Source organism: Balaenoptera physalus, assembly GCF_965194825.1.
Source record: "Balaenoptera physalus genome assembly, chromosome: 4".
Taxonomy (NCBI): Eukaryota; Metazoa; Chordata; class Mammalia; order Artiodactyla; family Balaenopteridae; genus Balaenoptera; species Balaenoptera physalus.
Genome location: NC_138891.1, coordinates 136,352,715 through 136,367,673, shown reverse-complemented (window position 1 = coordinate 136,367,673; position 14,959 = coordinate 136,352,715). Strand labels below are relative to the sequence as shown.

General features: G+C 45.3%; 1 protein-coding gene across 2 annotated transcripts in view; it reads right to left on the bottom strand.

Annotated features, from left to right (window-relative positions):
* Positions 1–14,959, bottom strand: part of CLIC6 (chloride intracellular channel 6) — a 45,154-nt gene that overhangs the window by 14,284 nt on the left and 15,911 nt on the right. Inside the window, exon 1 of one of the 2 annotated variants that reach the window (XM_082458802.1) lies at positions 3,223–3,528. The exons of the other annotated variant lie outside the window; for it this stretch is intronic. The gene's annotated coding sequence lies outside the window, so the exon portion shown is untranslated. Of the gene's footprint in view, positions 1–3,222; positions 3,529–14,959 lie in introns of those variants that run through there. 2 annotated transcript variants of the gene reach the window in all.

Genomic DNA, 14,959 nt, shown 5'->3' with positions numbered 1-14,959 from the left:
AAGGTCCAAAGGTCGCTACAAAGGTCAGCAGACCCTCTTCAGATCAGAGCCCCTCCCACCTACTCTTTGCATGCTTACTCCATTTAGAATCTGTGGGGAGCCTTTTTTAAAATTTCCTCTCAGTGCTTTTGGCTTCCGCCAAACGACCCTTCCAGTGCTGGTCTGGAGTTACATGGAAGGGGACCACCCACCCCACCTTCCACTAAAATGACTCCCACTCGCCACTCCCTTTGAGGGACCCGCCCACCCCCCGCCCACCCCCCACCAGACCTGACCAAGGGGTGATGACCCCCTCAAGATATTCCTGGTGGCTCCCCAGCACCCCTCCCTGACCTTCCCACCAGAAGAGGTCATGCACCCACCACCTGATTCCCCACCTTCTGGTCCTTACCTTCTCTCTAGAAAATTCCATGAGGGCCTAAATGGTAAACACATTCTGAGAAGGAAGCATTTGTCCCTACTCTATGTAAATGTCATGAAAAAGCGATTTGGGGGGTGGAGGGAAGATAAAGGAAGAGGCAATACATTGGAAATATTCTAATTGTCCCCTTTCTGAGAACTGGCTTTCAACCAAGGAGGTAGGATGTCCATCCTGTGTGCGGGAGAGTGTTCCTGTCCCTGCAGAAAAGCAGGAGGGATCTGGGGGCAAACAGCTAATTTGGTTGGCTCCATCCCAGGGACCCAGAGAAAACTGGTGAGTAACGATGAGCCGTGTGTTTCCAACGTTCTGGAGAGACTTGAGGCTGAATAAAATCAGTAGCTGATCTGAGGAGGCGAGAGTCAGAAGACAGTTTGATGTGGGAGGCCACGGGCGGCCACCAGAATCAGTCCTCCCCCAAGAAGAACAACGTGGTCCGAAGGGCCGGCCAGAACGCTCCTGTTGGCAGCTGGTGCAGCTGAAGGCTGGACACAGCACAGCCAGAGAGAAACAGCTGCAGCCAACCAGGTGGGAGCCGACTTCTCCCTCCAAGCCCCGCCTACACATTTCCCTGAATTCCTCCCGGCTCCTTTGCAGAAAGCACGACAGCCTCGCGTGCTTTGGGACCTGGCAATCGAACCTGCCCAGCACGGCCAAGCACAAAGAGCCGGCCTCCAAGCCGGGGAGTCAGCCCTCCCGGTCCACGGAGGCCGTCCTTCCCACGCACACGCCTCTTTACAGATGACGTCAGGGTTGCATGAGCACCTCTCGTGGAATGTGTGTGCTCTAAACTCAACCCCAGGAGGACGGGAGGGGGACCATCGTGAGCTCGGGGCACTGGAGTAGCTTAGTGCTTGTAAAGAGAAATGTGGGTGCAGTGTCTGCACACGTACCCCCCAGCCTGCACCCACCATGTCCGCCTGCCTTTTGGAGCAGGTCAGGACCAGGGAAACTGTCCCAACCCAGCGACAAGGCCTGTGGGACAGGTGGGGGACACTCCTCCTGGGTCTCTTCTTGCTCCCATGTGGAAGCAGGCAGGAGAGCCAGGACGTCCCTAACCCTCGACACGGGTCCGGAGTCCGGGACCCACCTTCCTTCATCTGGGGGGCTCCTGCCGGCCCTGGCGGAGTTCCTGGCACACAGTAAACACTCCAAGCATGCCTAAGGGCCTGAATCCCGTTCTCCCATGCGCCTGGAGCCTGGTCCACTTCAGAAAGTGCCTCCCTGGGCCTCTCTCCTCTTTCTTTGCCCGGCCAATGTCCATGCACTTTTCCCTTTTAGAAGCTCACAACTTCTCGCTACTAAGAGATCACCCAAGGAGAGCGGCATCCAACTGGAGGGAAAAGAAGAGAAGGTGGGCAGGAGGGAGGGGGAGGGGAAGAGGTGGGGGGAGGGGAGGGGGGAGGGGGATGGAGATGGAGAAGGAGAGGAGAGGAGAGAGGGAGGGGGGGATGGTTTTAGAGAGCCCAAAGGTCCCAAGTCATGGGCAGCAAAGTCTCCCCCAAGCCTCTTGGACTAGCGGTTTGGCTTAAAATGCAGTATATATAAATCAGTCAGAGACTTCCTGATTTTGAATAATCTGTAAGTTGAAAAAAACGTATAATTCTTTCCATTTGCCAGACACACTGAAGTTTCCATTTTGAGCAACATGAGGTCTCTTGGAGACAACATGGTCCAGGGGAATGGGTATGGGGCCAGGGAGAGCCAGTGTGAACTTGGGCCCCACTACTTACTACTAATCGAGTGGCCTCGGGCAATTCATTTGTTCTCCCTAAGCCTCAGTTTCTCCATTTAAAAAATAGGGATAAAAATCCCTATGCCTCGCAAGATCTCTGTGTGATACACTTGAGCCTCCTGGGCACCCAATAAAGGCAGCTATTCCATCATCATCATTACTCTTGCAAATCTGAGAGCCCCAGAACAGACAATTATGGAACTTAGGGTACTTTTTAACAAGGCTCAATTAGTGTGATTTTCATGCCAAACCGTATAGGCCTTAAAGAAGCACTGATTTCCCCCCCCCCCCACAAAACCTAACACCTCCTATATCTATTCCAAGTGAAAATTAACAACTGAAGTCGTTTTCTTAATTGCAAAAGTAAACAGATCTTTAGCCAGGAGGCAAAATAGCAGAGCCCTGGCCTGGCGTTCGTGTCTGGGAGTTACACCAACCTCTTGGGGAAAAGTCCAGAGGAAAGAGCATCAGGAGAACCGGGTGCACCTGACCGATGGCAGGATTGACAAGCCCAGGGAAGCTGCTTACTTTTCAAGAAATGACACCAACGGCCTCTGTCTTTTGTCCGTGATCACCTGGGGGAGAGTGGGTTCCGTGTAATGAGAGAAGAAAGCAACCACTCTTCCATCAGGACTTGGCGTTCAACACGCTGGAACTGCAGATCCACGTGGAGAAACGCTATGCTAACTAACTGGGGGAGAAACAAGCCATCCCATCTCGTCCTTGTCCAATAAGAATGTTTTTGAAGAAAATGTCCTCCCAAATCAGCGATTTTGAAGGTGATTTTTAAAAACTAACACCTCTTGAAGACCAACTCTGATTTCAAGTATCCTTCCAAACTATTTATGGACATGATCAGATTCAATCCTCTCAAACTCCTGTAAGATGTCCTATTTCAACTTCCATTTTACAGATGAGGAAACTGAGGTGCAGAGAGACTAATAAATAACCTGCCCAAAAACCCAAACAGGATTAGGTGAACAAAGATCACTCGAGTTCTTGTAAACTGGATCCAGTTAATGGTCCCAGCTTCTTTCCAGGTCCTCACGATGAAAACCAGATCTCTCACCCTTTTCCTGAACTTCACTCAGACCCCAGCACAGCCTTCCTCCTTTGAAATCCTTCTTGCCAGGGTCTCCGAGCCTCCCACTCAGATTCCTGCAGCAGCCTCCTGCCGGGTCTCTCTGCCTGGGCTTTCTAGCCCCTCCGATCTTTCCCGTATCCAGGATAAGGTTAACCCAGATGCCACTGTCCTTAGCTCATTCCGCTGGAATGCTGCTCAAGTGCAAATTCCAACTACATTGCTATCAAGCAGTGTGACCAGGGCAAAGTACCTAACCTTCCAGCGCAGCTCTTTGGTCATTTACAGCATAAGCTTAATTTTACCTGCCCCTCCATGTTGGGTGAGAACGAATTAGACATTAAGCAGAAAACACACAGAACGATGCCTGACAGGCAGAAACATTCTGTTACACCCTCTCTCCTTCCTCCCTCCCCCCACCTGCCTCCCCTTTCCCTTCCTTTCTGACTCCCTCCTTCCCTCCTCTGCCTCCCACCCCCCCTCGCCTCCTCTCCACCATCTAATATATGCCCGCCAGTCAAGCCAGTTACCCCCCTTAAATGCTGTCCTAAAATATCCCACATCACCTTCCCGAAATCCCCCTTGTCTACCTGCTATCACCTCACTCCTACTCAGGTCAGGCCAGTGAGTTTTTCCAGCTCTGTATCCTTTTCTATGACTCTCTGGTCGGCATTTCTTTTTGCTTTTTTCTGAAGTTCACTGACAATAGAGTCAGCTCTGCCTGGTTTAGTACCAAACTGTTTGCTAATTATTTTCTGTTGGTTCCATCCCTCCAGGGAGGACCGCATCAGCCTCTGTGGAGCGGGCGATTAACTGCCTTTTCCCTGGCAGCGCCCATGACACATTCATTTTCCTCCAGCTCCCCTGGCAGCGTCACAGAGCACAGTCAGGCCCACAGAAGTCACTCCAGGAAAACTCACCTTGTGGAGCAAGGGTCACTGTCCTCAAAAGTTCTAAGAAGCTCCTTATCATGGGGAGTTCCTTTAAACACAGAGAAGCGACGCCTCACCCCCGGGGATGATATCAGCAAGCCCAGCCTTATCGGCCCCATCTCCTCCCCAGCCTGTCCATCCTGGGGCTGCTTTCTTCACCCACCCAAAAGGACAATCGCTGGGTGACCCGGTTTGCCTGGGACCGTGATTTTTAAAGTCGGAAATCCCTCATCCCCCCTAGTAAGTCTCAGGCAAGGTGGGACGGCTGGTCACCCTACTGTCCACTCAGATGAGAGCTTTATTTTTTGTGAGGGTCAAAAACATTATTAACGACCTCCTAGTAACCTAGAAGTGGGGCTTTGTTCCTCCTTAATCAGAAGACCATCAGCACAGATGAACGTAACCGATTGATCAGACTAGGTAGTTGATCTCTTGAATGCTGAGGAGTTGGGATTATCAGCTCCCGGGGAGGGAGAGCAGATGAACAGAGGCTGAGGCTTTCTGGGGTGAGGAAAGGAGGCGGGAGTTTCAGACAAGTCTGCCAAACTCCCCAAATTGCGCAGAGCCAGCTAACACAGGAACGGCATCTCCCCTCCCGGCTGTCAGGCCACCTTTGGGAAACAGAAGCAGTTAAAATCGGTGGTACAGTTCAGGTAGCAACTGTACCCCAGAATTGCCCAGCTCTGGGTGTGACAGACCCAAAAACACTAACTCGGAAAGATATATGCACCCCCATGTTCACTGCAGCATTATCAATAATAGCCAAGATATGGAAACAACCAAGTGTCTACTGATGGATGAATGGATAATGAAAATGTGGTGTATATATACACAATGGAATACAATTAAGCTATTAAAAAAAATTGAAATCCTGCCATTAGTGACAAGATGGATAGACTCTGAGGGCATTTGAGGACAGAAAAAGACAAATACCATATGTGGAATCTAAACAAAACAAAGCTCAGAGTTACAGAGAACAGATTGGTGGTTGCCAGCGGGGCAGGGGGAGGTGAAATGGGTGAAGGGGGTCAACAGGTGCAAACTTCCATTTATAAAATAAATAAGTCCTGGGGATGTAAGGTACAGCATGGTGACTACAGTTAATAAAAGTGTATTTTATACTTGAAAGTTGCTAAGAGAGTAGATCTTAAAAGTTCTCACCACAAGAAAGAAGAAAATGTCATAACTATATGTGGTGAGGGATGTTAGCTACACTTCTCGGGGTGATCATTTCAACATACACACAAATATTGAATCTTTATGTTGTATACCTCAAGCTAATATAACGTATGTCAAGTATACCTCAATTAAACATTTTAAAAATAAATAAAAATAAAAACTAATTTAAATTAACAGATAAATAAAGAAACTGTCCTCCCTTGTGGATACTGTGGATGCTGGGTACCAGCCCATGTTAAACCATAGCCACTGGAAGAATCGTTTAGTATTTCAGTCAAGATCTATTCTACACTGTTAGGTTCAGCCTCTGAAGCTCTAGGTAAGAAAGAAAATAAACAAACTGAAATGAAATCAGAACACATCCACATGGGGAGGCTGAGACTCACCTTTCCACACTTTCACATATTAATATGTGTCAACTTCCTGTTTCCCTCTAGTGGCGCTTGGTTCAGAAAACTGAGGGAGCCCTGAGAAACTGGACACCAGCAGAAGGAAAGACCGACTAAGTGCCTTCCCCTTCCTCTTAAGTTAGAGGATGAAAACCTTGAATTCTTTTCGGTGTTCTTGCTTGATTTGGGGTTTGCTTCTGTTTTTTTCCTTATCAGATTACCTACCTTATTTGAGTATCGTCAATAAAGAGCTGAGATTTTAAAAAACTGTAATGAGGATATACGTATATTTGCATAGTACTTTCTTAAGATTAACAATCATAACCACGAGGTGCACAAAGAGAGGGAAGAGGGCAGAGTATCACTGAGATCTAAGAAATAAAATAATGAAAAACTTTTAAAAATTGGTAGTGCAATTCAGGTGGCAAAGCCACCCCAGAATAGCCCGTCTCTGGGTGTGACAGACACTCCAGACCAAAGGGCACCGCACTAGTGGGCCAGAAACCATGACCTGCTCACCCTTAAATCCTTAAATTGACCTCAACAAAGGCCATGATTTCTGTTTGATCCTCCATATTACCCTTTGGGTCAAAAAGAACAGCAAGAGCTTCTGTCCCAAATAGGAAAACCTTCCAGGTATCCCCTAGGTCATCGGCTGGGAGAAACCCTGGCAGACTTGAGTGTACACCTCCTCTGGGGAATTTAGGGCTGGAAAGATCAATGTGATTAGTAAGTATCAGCTTGGAATTCAGCTCCCACCTCTCATTCTGAAAAAGAAGACACATAAGTAGATTCATCTTCTCAAAATAGTTCACCCCAAGGCCTTAAGAAGCTCACAGATTCCAGATCTGTCACTTACAAACGTCATTAGAAACAAAATGGCTATTTTATGAAATGACGATGATGATGGTGATGATGAGATAGCAACTGACACTTACATAGCCTTTACTCTTTGCAAGTCATAGTTCTAAACACTCTGCTTTTATTAACTCAGTGAATCCTGAGAGCAACGCTATTAGCTGTAGGTACCATTACTATCTCATTATGCAGGTGAGAAGGTCTCACAGTCGGATTTGAGCCCGGGAATCAGCTAGAGGCTGTCCTCTTCATCCCACTCTGGACACTGGCCCATGTCCAAATGGAGAGGCTCCAGCTCCAGCAGGGCCGCTCCTCAGCACAAAGGGCGCTGGATGGGTAGCCTGCTTGTTTGCTTTACCCCACCTCCTTTCAGTAAGGTGACTTAGAGGCGACTTGCAGGAATCCATGATAATAAAACACGCAGCGGAAGCAAGTGAAAAGTGCAAAGGGCAAAGAGGGCTTGGGACATTTCACAGTCCTGGGGGACAACTTTGGTAGCCAAGTGGGCTGGGGGCGTGGAGGGAGCCTCTGGCTGTGTGCTACATATTCTGTTCCCTCCCTAGGAAACCTTCTTGCTAGAAGTCAAGACGACAGTGAGCTTGTCTTGCATCCCCTAGCCCCGCACTTGGAGGCAAACAGTCTTCCTGCCGGCTTAACCACAGAGCACCCCCTTCCCGGACACACACAGCAGTGCAGGGCGGGCATCCACCTGTGAGGACTGCGGAGTCCAGCAAAGCTGCAGACAGCCCACTTCTTCTTCCAGCAGGGCAGGCAGCGTCAAGGTACCCCTTGAAAGATCCCGTCAAAACTACTCTAATCCAGTCCATCACAGCCCACGTAGCCTGTTCCTTGTCATGTGGCCAAAAGAGTTTGGGTCTGGGATTTTTAAGGCAGGTAGAACCAAATGCCTCATCTTGGCCATAAACAGCTTTCAATAAAAACACCAGAGTGTTGAACACAAAGCAAGACCACTGCCTGCGGTAGAAAAGGGACTTTTTGGACCTGCCCTTCTCATTTCAGAGTCCGAGAAGGCATTGGTTAAGGACCGGTGGGCAATCTCAGAAGCAGCCAGGAAAATAACCACCAATTAACTTTCCAAGTAGGTCTATGCTTGACCGCAACTCATTCCAGCCATGGCCTGGGGTGACAATGACAGAATGTGAAAGAACAAGTTCAAAGTCTATTTGCCAGTGCAGTAGGCAGAATAATGGCCCCTCAGAGGCCCACATCCCAATACTCAGCACCCGTGAATATGTTACCTTCATGGCAAAAAAGGACTTTGCAAATGCGACGGAGGTTATGGATTTGAGATGGGGAGGTTACCCTGGGTTGTCAGGTGGGCCAAGTCTGACCACATGCATCCTCAAAAGTGAGAACCTTTCCCAGCTGTGGTCAGAGAAGATTTGACTAGAGAACAATGGTCAGAGAGATGAATGTTGCTGGCTTTGAAGATGGAGAAAAGGGGGCCCCAAGCCAAGGAATGCAGGTGCCCCATAGAAGCTGGAAAAGGCAACGACATGGATCTCCCCTAGAGCCTCCAGAAAGAAACGGAGGACCGCTGGTGCCTTAGTTTTAGCCCAGTGAGACCTGTGTCAAACTTCTGGCCAACGGAACTGTCAAATAATAAATCTGAGTTGCTTTAAGCCACCAAGTGTGTGATAATTTGTTACAGCAGCAATAGAAAACTAATATAGCTAATGATTCCACATGGGAATCCTAAACCTTTCCCTAAGACGATTCAGGGGATCAACCACACGTCAGTCACACAGAAGGATGAACCCTGAAGTAGGCAGCACTTAGCCTATTTCTAGAAACTTCCTGCATGAGACTCTCCTCATTTGCCAGGGATCTGCAATGTTGTCATTCGAAGAAGCTCTGTATTGAGCCCACCAGTAGCCAAGCCAAGACCACAGCTCCTCTGTGTGGACTTGTGAATTACAATAGCCTTTTTGATCTGAATTATGGGGAGGCCTGCTCATTCCTCCACGTCACCTATGGGGCCACAGAGTCTGGCGGACAAGCCCCTAACACAGGGGGCTTGACTACTTGACTCAGCAGGCTGTATTTTTCCCCAAATTTTTTAATTTGGTAAAACCGATCTGAGGATACATCTGGCCAAAAATCTAACAAGGCACAGTTACAGATCATCCTCTCAAGATGAGGGATCCACCGTGACATTTTGCTCTTTTTAATCTTGGTTCCTTACTATGGTTTTTAGAACCTGCCTTCTCAAAAGGACTCTGGCGTCAGGTGTGCAAGGTCTTCAAGAGGTTATTAGCGCCTCCTAGTGGTCTTGAGATGCACTTCCCGACTTATCACTTTCCCTTTAAACACACCCATTCCTCATTAGGGTCTGGTGGAAAATGTCACGAATAAGTTTTTAGGCCCCGTAGGAGGCTAAACCTTCCCAATTTGCCTGGGACTCAGGTTTCCTGCTACCCAGGATTGCCAGTTTTAAAACCAGGAAAGTCCTGGAAAGACTAGAGAGCCTTGGTCTCCATACCCATGACCCCCTTGAGACCCCATAGGAAAACTACCCAAAGAGGGCACTGTCTTCCTGTCCTTGGCACTGCAATAACTGGGTACCAAACACAATTGGGACCCGAACGGTAATGCCTTTACTAATGCAATTCTCTGTGAGATCAGCAGCTGACTTGAGCACACTTTGCTCATGATAGGAAAATAACAACTGAAGATTTGCAAATTATTTCTGGACTCTCATTGAGGAACCATGGGGAGAGGAGGGAGGAAGTGTGGTAGGTGGGAGAGTAGGGTCACCTCATATGCTGGGCAGAGCAGACCATGAAAAAGAAATTCTGATTTTCTTTAAAAGTGTTCAGATTCAGTTTGTTCAGAATTCTCTAGCTCTTTTGCAAATTTATCTATCTATCTATCTATCTATTTATTTATTTATTTATTTATGGCTGTGTTGGGTCTTCGTTTCTGTGCTAGGGCTTTCCCTAGTTGCGGCAAGTGGGGGCCACTCTTCATCGCGGTGCGCGGGCCTCTCACTATCGCAGCCTCTCTTGTTGCGGAGCACAGGCTCCAGACGCGCAGGCTCAGTAATTGTGGCTCACGGGCCTAGTTGCTCCACGGCATGTGGGATCTTCCCGGACCAGGGCTCGAACCCGTGTCCCCTGCATTGGCAGGCAGATTCTCAACCACTGCGCCACCAGGGAAGCCCTGCAAAATTCTTTAGAAGCATGTAGTTTCCTGAAAAATGAATGAACTCCCTCTCTATTTTTCTTTGTAATGTTCATAAGTTTTAAGGAGGCCAAAGGTCTGAAACTATCTATTTACAAAGATGAATGTCTAGTGCCTTAAAGACACTCATGTTGGTTTCGATGGCCAGCTTATGAAAGTTGTATAGATCTGGGTCAGGGAAGGAGGAGACTGGGAATTTTATAATATTTTTTGTTCAATCTGAAACTAGTCAGTTAATCAGAAATATCTTAAAGGTTATTGAGGGAATTCTTATTGTGGATTTTAGAATGCTTTCCTTTTAACGTTGAAAGATGGCAGAAATCAGAGGCTTTGTGATTAACTTTCCAGGTAGAAGGCAGGGATCACCTGTATGGTATGATATGTGAGTGCTGGGAGAATCCACCTGTCTAAAAATGCCCACATCAGCCTTCCACAAAAGCCTGAATCTCAGAGAACTGTCTAGAAAAAAAGCCACTGTCTGTTAAGAAGTGCTGCTGGTTACTCTTGTCTTCCCCAGGGCCAACGCAGGGGAGGACACCAATCCCAGAAACCTCTAACCTTCCCACAAGCTGACACTGTTTGTCCATTTCCTCATACACAGCATGAAAAGGTCCATTGTGGCAACACTTTCTACACCTTCTTACAGGTGTTTGATGAAGTGGCAAAGTCATTAAAGTTCCTTTTGTAAAGGTATGCTTGTCAGATCTCATTCCAAAAAGTTCAAGGCACTTTTAAGAAGCCATATTAATTACTACAGCTGGTCACTATAGCTATGAAAGGTATTCAAAATATAAAGTTAAATCCCAAAGACCTTGAATAACCAAAGCAATCTTCAGAACGAAGGCCAAAGCTGGAAGCTCACGCTTCCTGATTTCAAACTACATTACAAATCTATAGTAATCAAAATAATATGGTATTGGCATAAAACCAGGCACATAGATTAGTGGAAACAGAATTGAGAGCCCAGAAATAAACCCACGCATGTATAGTCAATGAACTTACAACAGAGGAGCCAAGAATATACAATGGGGAAAGGACAGTCTCTTCAATAAATGGTGTTAAGAAAACTGGACAGCAACATACAAAAGAATGAAACTGGACCACTGTGTTACAACATACACAAAAATTCATTCAAAATGGATTAAAGACTTGAATGCAAGACTTGAAACCACAAAACTCCTAGAAGAAAACATACGCAGAAACCTCCCTGACGTCAGTCTTGGTGACAATTTTTTGTATTTGACACCAAAAGAAAAGGCAACAAAAGCAAAAATAAACAAGTGGGACTACCTCAAACTAAAAAGCTTCTGCACAGCGAAGGAAACCATCACCAAAATGAAAAGGCAATTTACTGAATGGCAGAAAATATTTTCAAATCATATATCCGATAAGGGGCTAATATCCAAAATATATAAAGAACTTGTACAACTCAATAGCAAAAAAACCTCAAACAATCCGATTTTAAAATGAGCAGAGGATCTGAACAGACATTTTTCCAAAGACATGCAGATGGCCAACAGGCACATGAAAAAGATGCTCAACATCACTCATCATCAGGGAAATGCAAATCAAAACCACAGTGAGATATCACCTCACACCTGTTTTAGAATAGCTATTATCAAGAAGACAAAAAATAACAAGTGTTGCAGAGGGTGTGGAGAGAACGGAACCCTCACGCACTGTTGGTGGGAATGTAAATTGGTGCAGCCACTGTGGAAAACAGTAAAAAAGTTCCTCAAAAAATTAAAATTAGAACTACCATTTGATTCAGCAGTTCCATTCCTGGGTATTTATCCAAAGAAAATGAAAACACTAACTCAAAAAGATACATGCACCCCCGTGTTCATTGCAGCATTATTTACAATAGCCAAGATATGGAAACTAAGTGTCCATCAACAGATGAATGGATAAAGAAAATGTGGTATATGTGTGTATATATATATACACACACATACTCACACATACGTACATATATATACACACACACACACAAAGGAATATTATTCAGCTATTAAAAAAGATTGAAATATTGCCATTAGTGACAAGATGTATGGATTTTGAGGGCATTATGTTAAGTGAAATAAGTCAGACAGAGAAAGACAAATACCATATGATCTTATTTATATGTGGAATCTTAAAAAAAAAAGCAAAACAAGCAAACAAACAAGCTTATAGATACAGAGAATGGGTTGATGCCTGACAGAGGTGGGGATGGGGGTGAAATGGGTTAAGGGGGCCGAAAGGTGTAAGTTTCCAATTATAAAATAAATAAGTCATGAGGATGTAACGTACAGCATGGCGACTATAATTAATAATACCATATTGCAGACTTGAAAGTTGGTAAGAAAGTAGATCTTAAAAGTTCTCATCCCAAGAAAGAAAAAATTCTGTAACTCTGTGTGATGATGGCTGTTAACTACACTTATTGTGGTGATCATTTTGCCATACATACAAATATCAAATCATTATGTACATCTGAAACTAATATAATGGTGTATGCCAATTATACCTCAATAAAAAATAAATAATTAATTAATTAAATCAGGTATACTGAAAAGTAGCAACCTAGGGTACTAAATAGATTTGGTTTTCTAAATTAAAGTTCATAGTAGATCTCATGGATGACATATTCACTGAAAATTTTTGCTTCATTTTAAAGAACAAACAGAAATGTCTAGTCAATCAGGTAATCAGTTTCTCCTGCCATTGTCTTGTTTAATGGAATAATGGAATTATCCCTAAATGGTTTTTGCAACTTCAACAAGATGAGCAAACAAATGAACAGCTCCCAGCACAAACAAAACTTCTCGTAAAGGAGCCGGGCAATTATGTAATGCACAATGGGAGATGCCAGATCAATGGCATAGTGGGAAGGCACTTTTTAATTTCAATGCAACTTTATTCAATTCAGACCTACATCTTCATGTTTAAGAAACCTAAGCTACATCAACTTGCTAATTTTCCCCGCTGCTCCCTTTTCTCCTGGCCACTGAGAGTTGAAGGTAAGTCTGCATTACTAACCAGAAACCTCAGGTTTCACAAGTTTAGGTTCAAACCAGCCTGTCATCTTGTATCAGTGAAAAGAGACAAAAGAATCAACCAGGAGTACATAAAATCGCATTGCGTATAAAATAGGAAAAGTTGACTTTTTGCTTCAAAAGCAGGAAAATCAGAGTCAGAATCCTCCCAAAAAACATATGGAGTTTAGGAAAATCACAAAATTGTCCTGGAACTGTGCTCGACAGGGTAACTACTCCCATTTTAACAATTAGATTTCATTTTGTATTTCCTTGTAATCTGAGAATTCTTACAAAGTCAGGGGTTCCTAGGTCACGGATAATTAACTTGCTGAACTTGAAAGTTCTTTGTCAGTGAGCAGAGGCACACAGTACCACCTTGTAGTGGTACTACAAGGTGCTAACCTTGATGTTAACCTTGATGCTAGCAATTTGAACGGAGAGATTTTAGAAGACTTCAGACATTACAGAATTGTCTGGAAGCTTTACCTTCCCCCATTTCCCACTGTTAGTTATATGACTATATTCTCTGGCCTGGCTTGACCCACGCAACAGGGAAGGTCTGTGGCCTCAGACCAAAAGGGATCAGCCAAGTTCCAAATTAGGAGAAACACCTAACTGGCTGACCAAGGCCAAGGCTAGTGCCCTGGCTTTATTATACAGAAGTCTTTTCTGTGCCACAAGCTTTTTTTGGTGAACTCTCTCCCCACCCTCACCCCTGAGGAAGAAAAAGGAGGGAGTGCTAACCTGTTTCAAGATTCCCTAACCCTGACCTATTAGGTCAGAAAAAACAGTGACCCTGAGGCCAGCTTTGCAGTGGTTCACAAACCAGCCAATGAGCAAACCGTTCAAAGGCTCCTGTTTTCAAAAATGACATTTATGCTAAGTGGCCAGGAACTGGTGTCCCTAATTTGTTGCAAATCTTACTGTGGCCCCAGCAATCCAGTTCCAGGGCAATGGATCCCTTCATCTGCCTCGTGGAGAAGGACACACCGACACCACAGGAGAAGAGGCTGGGGATTTCTCAAGATGTTCATTTATTATCCTAAATCCAATCTGGGCAAGGCCAGTTTCTTATGGAAGTGTCTTGTTTCAGTTTTGTAAGGCTTGGAAAACTGGGATTCAGAGATGAAGCAACAAAATATTACTTTTTATGTAGAATAACTTGAAAATATTGTACACTAGGGTGCCTGTAGGTAATTAACTAAATAGGAAAAGACGTGCTCTGTATTTCAGGAAGAAAATAGAATGTGAAGATTTTGTGAGGGTTCTCGTTTATCTGTCGCCAAAATAAACGCATCCACACAGATATGAAAATGAGAGAGTCAAGGGGATTTACAGGGCCAGGGAAAGGGCTTATTAGGTCTTAGGTATCCTAAGTGGGCTACATGCCATGCTTGTCCAGTCTACCCTCAGGCACCATGTAAACCAGACCTGCTCTGGTTCCCTGGACCCCATCTGTGTTCAAATCCACACTAACTGATAATGATCTGCAAGACCCTGGTCATAGAGACCCTCCAACGACACCAGGAGAAGAGGCAGCTGAGGGGGCTTGGTTTGGCACTATCTCGTTTGGCACGAGGGTAAAAATGGCACAAAACATTGGGTGCCCCAAACCAGGAAACAAAACCTCGTTCTGAAAGACAAAATCGTGCAAAAATAGTAAAAGAAAAGATTTTCTTTTATGGAATTTGGGATGTTTAAGAATGCTTGAGAATGTTTGCTGAATCGATGAATCCATGAGTCGATCAATCAATCAATGACCCCCTCAAAACACACTGACGGTCAGCACTCCACCGCACTGTGAACAGAAATACTCAGTGTCTAATGTGCCAGCACATCCTCAAGGTGGGCAGGACGGCGACAATGTGGCAGAAGGAGAGACCCCACCCCCCAGAGAAGAGTCAGCTTCCAGAATTCCCGTGCTTTACTCTCTTCCTGACCCAGTTTGGGGAACCCGTTGTGTTGAGAACATTCCGAAATCCCACCTACAGTGGATACAGTTTAAAGCCGTAAACTCACTTCACGTTACTATTCTCTGTGAATCGGTTTAATAATTTCAGGGGATTTTTAACTCTTTCCGTTTTTATTCTGACATTATTGGTGCAGGAAGTAAGAACTTAATAAATCATACTCTACAAACCTT